Source organism: Chinchilla lanigera, unplaced genomic scaffold (assembly GCF_000276665.1).
Source record: "Chinchilla lanigera isolate Chin_1 unplaced genomic scaffold, ChiLan1.0 scaffold00028, whole genome shotgun sequence".
Taxonomy (NCBI): Eukaryota; Metazoa; Chordata; class Mammalia; order Rodentia; family Chinchillidae; genus Chinchilla; species Chinchilla lanigera.
Genome location: NW_004955429.1, coordinates 22,761,127 through 22,770,074, shown reverse-complemented (window position 1 = coordinate 22,770,074; position 8,948 = coordinate 22,761,127). Strand labels below are relative to the sequence as shown.

The following is an 8,948-nucleotide window of genomic DNA, read 5'->3' as shown; positions in this document are numbered from 1 at the left end:
GTCTGTATTCCCCTTTCCTCCCTTCGGCCCCTCTTCCCCTCTTCATTTATCAAAGCCTTGTTTCCATTTTCTCTAGTTCCTTTTTTCCTTTCCACCCCCTTCCCTTGTTCTCTTTCTCATTTGAACATTTTCTTCCTATTTCCTAGTACATTTTGATCCTTATTTACACTTTCAGTGACAGGGCCTCCCACAAACTCCTAGAAATCTACGATGGCCCTCATACCCTATATGCTGTTTCAACTGCTGCAATTACAAAAAGGGGGAAATGTTGGGGACCACAAATGACAAATTCTCCACACTGTGGGTTGTCTCTTCACTCTTGGTGGATTCTCTTGCTGTGCTGTTGGAGACCACAAATTCTAAACTGACATATAATCTGAGGCCCTCCTTGGCCTTGCTTTGTGGGCAGGTTTTGGAAGGGGGAAATCCCACTTCCTCTTGGTCCTAAGGCTCACAGAGCAGGATGAAGTCTGCTGAGGACAATACAGGAAACTAGCACCCAGGTGTGGGGATGAATCTTAACTTGTTTCCTTTATGATGTGAAACTTGCCCATTCAACCTCTACTTCTATGCTGTTTCAGGAAAAGCACCTGATCCTGCCCCTGCACTTGTTAAATAAAATGGTGGCTAGCTGGAGATTCTGGGTCACTGTTCCCAGAGAACACTGATCATCCAAGAGTCTTATTTTTCACAATTCTTATCTCTTTTTCTTTTTCTTTCCTGCATGAGCAGGAGACTGGCGACTTTCTTTCCTTTCCTAGCAGAAGACTGGGGACTCATTGCAAGAAGGGTCCCTGATAACTGGTGCCATCATGGAAAGGGTTTCCAATACTGTGCGAAAGCTTTTTAGTAAAATGAGATCCCAGTTGTTGATTCTTTGTGATAGTTCCTGTGTGGTCAGTGTTTTGTTCATAAAGTCTTTGTCTACAATGATGTCTTCAAGGGTTCTAGGGCTGGGGATTTAGCTCAGCGGCAAAAGCGCCTGCCTGGCAAGCGCAAGGTCGTGAGTTCGGTTCCCGGTACCGCAGAAAAACAAACAAACAAACAAAAAGAGTTCTAATACTTCGATCTTCCAGTGGATATAGTGTTTCTGGTTTTTTTAGATCTTTGACCCGTTTTTGATTTTAGTTTGGTGAAAGATAATAGTGGGGTTTTAATCTTTGGCATGGGGAAAGCCAGTTTTTTCCCAGCACCATTTATTAAAGAGGCTATCTTTTTTCCAATGAAGGTGCTTCGCTCCTTTGTCAAAGGTAAAGTGGCTTAGAATGTCTGGAGTTATTTCTGCACTTCTATTTGTTCTACTGATTTTTGGGCATTTTTTTTTTCTAAATTTTTGCCAGTACTATCCTGTTTTTATCACAGTATAAAACATAATTTTCATCACAGTTTTTATTTCATTACAGCATAATTTCAGTCAGGGATTGTGATGCCCCTCCCTTGCTTTTGTTGCCCAGAATTGTTTCTGCTACTCTAGGTCTCTTCTGGTTCCAAAAGAATTTTAGGATTGTTTTCTCTAATTCTGTGAGATATGCTATTGGAATTTGGATTGGATTGCATTAAATCTGTATGATAATTTTTGAAGTATATTCATTTTCATTATTTTGGTTTTTCCTACCCAAGAGCAAGGGATATCTTTCCATTTCTTGATTTCCCCCTTCATCTCCTTTTTCAGAGTACTGTAGTTTTCAATGTAGGGGTCTTTTATTTCCTTCATTAGATTGATTCCTAGGTATTTCATTTTTTTAAAATGCTATTGTGAAAGGTGTTGTTTCCCTAATTTCTCTCAGTGAGCTTGTTATTCTTGTGCAGGAAGGCTATTGATTTTTGAGTGCTGATTTTGTATCCAGCTATACTACTGAATTTGGCTATTAAATTTAGAGGTCTCCTGGTGGAATTTTTGGGGTCTTCAATGTAGAGTATTATGTCATCTGCAAATAATGAGAATTTAACTTCTTCCTTTCCTACCCTTATTTCTTTATCTAGTCTAATTGCTCTGGTTAATGTTTCGAGAACTATATGAATAAGAGTGGTGACAGTGGACATCCTTGTCTAGTTCCTTATTTTAGAGGGAAAGCTTTCAGTTTTTTTCCATTTAGTATGATGTTGATGTTGGTTTGTCATACATGGCTTTTGTCAGATTGAGATAAAGACCATCTATTCCAGTTTTCAGCACCAAACCTTAATCTTGTTTAATCCTATTATCTTTCTCTCACATCTAACCAAACTTTACCCTAATATAAACAGTGTGTGACTAGACAAGGAAATTTCACTAAAATAATAGCCTAATTAGATACCCATACTATATGTATCTTCAGAGCTTACTTTTAAATGCAATATATGTGACTATGATTGTCACTTTTGTGTATACAGAATAAAACATGACTGTCATAGCTAACCAGCACTCTCTTCTCATCTTCATGTGTTACATCAGGAGGCCAGGGAAGGAAACCCATGTGACTCTCTGCTGGGTACAAGTGTGTGTTTTGTGAGTGCCATCAATACAACAGTTACATATGCCAGGACACACTGGGAACCCAATCTTCTATTTCACACTTTGACTTTTCTCAAATATTTTCCCCTTTTGTTTAAATACTACCAAAATTGACATCCTAATGTATAATTCCTAAAACATAAAAAGTTCCTTCTCCAGAAGATAAATTTTGATAAACCTATTTGAGGGGGAAATGTAACAATTGGAAATCATATAGAACATTACTGAATCTCTGGGAAAATTGTTCATTAGGAAAGTTTAATGATCTTTCTTAAGGTAGAGGGTAAATACCACCAGGGTATCTTATCTTTCAGAAGCAGCTAAAAGTCTTGATTTATAAACATGTTCTCTTGTGATACCCAGTTCAAATTTTTAAAAACACAGCATGGACCAAAAGCAATACCTCTGTGATTTGAATGCCACATCCAATTTACAGCACACAAACGGACCTGAATTTGCAAAATTAATTTAAAATTTTTACTTTAATTTGGCCTACTAGAACTATTTTATCAAAAATCACTGGAGCCCAAACTAAGGGTAAATAATAATGATAATTTGTCAAGCAAAGAAGAGATATGCTGTATTCATTGCTAAGGCAGAAGATTCATAGACCTTTAGGGCCAGATAGAACTTAACTAAAATAAATTCTGAGAAGCTGTGAGTCTATTTTCCCAGGTCATCAAGGCGTTGGGAACGATCAAGAGTTTTTGTGACAACAGTCGTGACTTTGAGATCCTAAGTTTCTCCATGTGTGATCCTGTCAAGTAGCTGCCATTCCTTCTTTAATGTAATTGAAGAAATGTGTTAAATGCCTTTTATGTGCAAAAAACTGTGTTAGGTGCTAAGGACACAAAGCTAGATAAATCACAGTCTCTATCTTCAAATAATCCATAGCTTAGCAGGGGATAAAGACTCATAATCTATTATAATACAACATACTATGTGTTATGCTATCTAAGATGTCATTGGAGAGGCATAACATTGTTTTTTTTATCTCTTCTGGACCTCTCTAAACAGTGAATTATGACAGCATTCTGATTTCAGAGATATTTAAATGTTAAAAAATGTGTGCTAAAAGTGATAAACAGCTGGGTATGCTGGCACCTGCCTGCTGTTCCAGCACATGGGAGTCTGATCCAGGAGGATCATTTGAGCCTAGGAGTTCAAGTCTAGTCTGGGTGAAACAGCAAGGACCTATCTAAGAAATAAATTAAGCTGGGAATATAGCCCAGCAGCAAAAGCACCTGCCTGGCAAGTACAAGGTCTTGAGTTCAATTCCCAGTACCAAAAATAAATAAATAAATAAAATAAAATAAAACAGAATTGGACAAATACTGTATATGCTGTATGAAAAGTTGTGGTAAGGAACAACAACAACAAAAAGAATGATCCAATCATTGTAAGGACTAAGGATATTCAGTGAAATACAAAAAGCTGAAATTAAGGGTCAGATTATTTTGCTTGGCATGGTTCCTTTAGTCAGCTCAGGGTACCATAAAATAGCAGACTTCATGACTAGAAAGCCCAATATCAAGGTCCAGCAGATTTGGTTTCTTGTGAGGGTCCTCTTCTTGGCTGGTAGATGACTGTTTTCTTCCTGTATCCTCACATGGTGGGAGAGAGCATTCCGTACCTCTTCCTCTTCTTAGGATACCAATCTTACTGGTTGTGGCCCTATACTTAGGATATCATTTACCTCCTAAAGACCCTATATCCAAGTCAGCCACAGTGAGCGGCAGAAATTCAGCATATGAATTTGGGGGTGGCGGATGGCACACAATAGCAAACCTAGCAAGCATTTAGTAAAAATCAACTATTAGCAGAGGCAATTAACGACAGAACTTGGACCTGAATAAGTCTTTTCCAAGTACAAACAGAGCAAACAGATTCTTGTGAAGAGTATACAAAGGCTGTGAGGTGTTTCTGGGATATCCCACATGCACTAGAGTCTACTGCTGAAGTATGTAAGGTTTTCTTCCTTGAATACTGCAAATCTTTTTGATATCCTCTTTTCTGTCCTACATCTTCTCTTTCTTCCAATTCCAACACTCCCATAAAGGCAACTTGGCTCTTTCAGCTTTAAACCCACAAGCTTTACCTGGCCCTGTGCACCATCATGAACTAGGCTCCTCAAAGCAAGGAGCTTCCTTGGCCTCTTGATTCATTCCTCACTCTCCACCTCCCTTCTTGCTACTGGGGGCAGCCTTAGTCCAGCATCCTTTAAGAGAATTAACTGCTATCTCTCACTGCCTGTCTGGATCTTCCAGATTCATGTAAATAAGACTCCAGGCAACTTGCCGTAATTCTCCAGGGAGGTAACACCCCATTAGGACATTCATAAAGAACAACATTTAGTCAGTCTAACTCTTTGATATTTGGAAAAGTTATTGCCTGTGGGAAACTCCCCAGGTCATAACTGAGCTGGCACAATTCTGCTAGCATTCTAGTATTCTGCAACATTATGCTGCATTGTCATTGAAATGTTTTTCTTCCTAAAGGAGTGTTCTCAGCATTATTTCTACTGACATATTACCCTTTTTTCTGAAAGCCATTAACATCTTGAGTAAGAAATCTACCCATTCTTTGCAATTGAATTCATCCACCCATTGGTTCCAGCATACATTTACCTACTTAGACAATGGTATAAGCAAAGAATGTGAGATTATTCCAGAATACTATTGTCGCTACTCTCACAAAACTTACAGTTGAACAGAAAAGCAATTAAAATAATTTCCAGTGCAAAGAGCAAGGAAAACCAAAGGAAAGATTCTCAGAGAAAATTCCCAATGAAGTAGAGATAAAAAAAGTGAGAATTAGTAAAGTGAAGGAATGGGGATGCCAGGTCAAACAAGGTACAATATGCTTTGCAAACTGTAACTAAAGACATAAGATTGTGGATATTAGCCCCAAATCCCTCCAGTCTCTGTCCCAGTTTTTTCTTCCATCCAGCTCCCTATCTGTGCTTCCTTGGCAGAACAACCTCTTTTTTTTCTTGGTGTTAACTCTTGTTTACAGGTGTTTATTATATTATTAGGACACATAGGGTTTTGTGTTGGAGATAACAGCCTTTCTCTCATCAGGAGTGACTTGATTATTGTGTGTAGGAAACACTCTCTCAGATCAGACCTTGGAGCTTTGGGGTGCAATGGGGTTGCAGAGTGGGACTTTGTTTCTCTTGGTCTTGCTCATAAGGATGAACAGTACATAAATAAGGCAAATGGTAGTTAGATTTTCATCATTGTGATAAAATACTCAATAGGCTTATAAGGAAGAAAGGTTTATTGTGGCTCATGGTTTCAGAGGTTTCAGTCCATGGTCACTTGGTCTCATTGTTTTTCCCACTGGGGTTGTGCATGTGTGTGGGAGTGTTCACTTCATGTCTAGGGAGCAAAGATAGAGGAAGAAGAAACCAGTTTCCTACAATTCTCACAAGGAAATCCGAATAGTGACCTAGAGCCTCTTAGAAGGCCAGGTTTCTACAGGTTCCATCATTTTCTTATACTGCCAAGGTAAGACATGGACCTCTAGGGGACATTCCAGAGTCAAATTATAACAGTAGTTAAAACCGTTTTACAAATGTTTTTGACTGACAGCTATCACAAAACAGAATATACACACATTACTGAGACAATAGTTTTCTCAAGTTTGTGTTTTGGGAAAAATTACTCTTTACATGTGATACAACCTGATCTTTTGTATTCTGAATAGTGTTCAGAGTGGCACTCCATTAATGTGTCACAAAATCAATTTTGTTGGCAATAATGAGCACCTTAAAAAAATGAACAGACTTATCCAGTGGAGATGGTAAATAGTGAAGAAAATATCAATACGTTGTGATGAGTCTTAAATTTTAGGAACTAAAATTTAAACATAAATCATGTTGGACTTTCTAAGTCCCTCTGTTTATTACATTGTATGTGCTCTGTTATATGAAACGCAATAAAGATCAGATATACTAAATTCCAGCACAAGGGTTCAAATCTTTTTTGTTTGTTTGTTTTTTTTTTTTTTCTTTTCCAGTACCGGGAACAGAACTCACAACCTCGCGCTTGCCAGGCAGGCGTTGTGCCGCTGAGCTAAATCTGCAGCCCCCAAGGGTTCAAATCTTGACTGCTACTGAATAGCCATGTGACATGGGACATTTTAGTCCTTTGCTCCCTGCTAACCTTATAACATTATCTAACAGTAATAATTTATTTTACCTAGTTGCACGGATTAAATAAGATAATGCAGTGCTTAGTACATAATAAACACTTGAGTAAATACCAGCCATTATATTTTTTCTTTCCCCATACCATTAAGTACATTTGCTGGGGGTGCTCTGCTTTTCTCAGCTTGCTAAAAAGACAAAAGCTGTGTGTATTTAAGTAGAGGGCTCTGGAAGCTCCATTGCTAGTGGCAGCAGGCATCAGTGTGAAAGAATCACAAGAGAAAATTGCAAGTCACAGGGCCAGAGAGTGGAAAGCCTAAATCCTTCCAGGGCCAACCCTGGAAGATATAAGGTTTTATTTCCTTAAAGAAAACAGCCTTCTTCCAGTTCCTCTCTCTAATATCATCACTTTGACCCTAGCCTCTCACTACCCATCTAATCAAATTCCAGTTACAGAAACTTGGCTGAATCTGATTGTGTATTTTCCTACACATTTTTACTTGACATTCCCTGAGTGCTGTTCATTGAGTATCTTCTGTTTGCCAGTCTTTTGTTGAACAGATTTCTTTCTTTCTTCATTAACAGATTTTTTAAAAAACCTGAATTAATAAAATGAGAATACATTCTTTAATACCATCTTTCAGAGGCAACAGTATCCTTACAAAAACATTTAATACATTTGTTGTATACTTCTTAGCCATTGCCTCTTCAAAAAGATGGCAGATGACATTTATCTTGGGACGATCTCAGGTATATCTAGGCTCTTGCTATTTTGGGGAGTGATATTCATAAAACATTTTGTAAGCATGTAAATCATGAAACTCACAATTTAAACGTAATAAAAATGCGCCCCTCCCATCAAACCTAGGGGCACTTGACCATTTTGTTACATCCTCACTCCCTAAACTGCCCAGGCTGGGCCGAAGTCTGTGATTCTCCTGCCTCAAACTCTGGAGCAGCTGGGATTATGGGTATGCACTACAGCACCCGGCAAAATTACACTTTTGTAAAAAAAAAAAAAAAAAAAAAAAACTACTTTAAAGGTATGTGAAGCAATCAAAATGTGCTTTTTCTATACTTTTACTGCAGAGACCAAAACTCACGCTGATAAAATTATCATGTACATTTTAAAATTTCTCACATCATTTATTCAATCAAATATTAAGATGTATAAACACTGAAATTAGAAATTTTCAAAAACCTTGAGTATATTTTTCCAGAAAAATATTTTTAACCAGCTCAGAACTACAGCAGTTTACCTCCGCCCTCATCATTCTTTCCTAGTGAGTTCGTAAACAAACCATTGTTTTAGGTTTTACATACACTGGAGCCGCCCAGCAAAATCCCCGATCGGGTCATCTGCCACAGTTCCAAGTAAGTTTTAAACAGTGATCCTCGGTATTTTCAGTACTTCCTGCTTACCATCTGTTTTTCCCTCTACCCCCGAGCTTGTTTTTCCCATTCTTTAATTTTTGCCCCAAGATTTATTTGAGCCATTTACATCATAAGGTTTATTTTTCCGCTTGTGAGAGTAATAAGAAACTAGAAATCAAGTTACTACGCTGTCAGCTCTTTGCGCCCACGTTTCCCCTTCCACCCGGCCATCTCTTAAACGGAGATCCTAGTTTCTAGGAGCATGAAAGAGCAGAGCCCCCTCGGACCCAGGAAGGTCACGTGGGCGGTGGAGGCTGGAAAGTTTGCGCACACTTATACAGATCGCCGTTTGTTAAACTCAGGAGATGAGCAAGGACCTACAACGTACCTCACTGGGCCGAAAGAGGACATCAGTAGGAAAGGCCCGGAGGACACTAGGGAGCTGGGCGGGGCAGGTAGGAGCCCGCAGAGGGGGAGCTGCGCGCCGGAGCCGGAAGGGCGGGGCCGGTCCGGGGGCGGAGCCTGCTGGGAGGCGGGGCGGAGCCTGCGGGGGGCGGAGCCTGCTGGGGGCGGGTCGGGTCGGCCCGCGGGAGAACGGACTCGGTCAGGGCTAACTCGGTTCCAGCACTGGTGGGAAGCAATGGCTGTTTCCGCACGTGGAGAACTTTTAACGTACACGTGACGGGGGAGGCAATGTCTGGAAAGATTACCTCGGAACCTGACGTCCTGCTCCAGCCCTCAGGCGACAGTGTGTGTGCTGTTCCTGGGAGCCCTGTCCCCTTCTGCTCGTTCTGCCCGTCCCACCTCAGCCCGGGGAATAAACTTTGACAAATCCCCCAGAGCAGCGCCGCCCCGCCGCGGCAGCCGGCGAAGCCCCCCGCACGGGCGTCTGCGCCTGCGCGAGCCTCCGCAGGGGCGGGTCGCGGACTCGGG

The 8,948-nt window shown here is 40.3% G+C and overlaps 1 protein-coding gene across 1 annotated transcript in view; it reads left to right on the top strand.

The window, feature by feature from the left end:
• Nucleotides 1-7,838: 7,838 nt before the first annotated feature.
• Nucleotides 7,839-8,948, top strand: part of Znf438 (zinc finger protein 438) — a 195,023-nt gene continuing 193,913 nt past the window's right edge. Inside the window, exon 1 of the mRNA XM_013515467.1 lies at nucleotides 7,839-8,015. The gene's annotated coding sequence lies outside the window, so the exon portion shown is untranslated. The remainder of the gene's footprint in view (nucleotides 8,016-8,948) is intronic.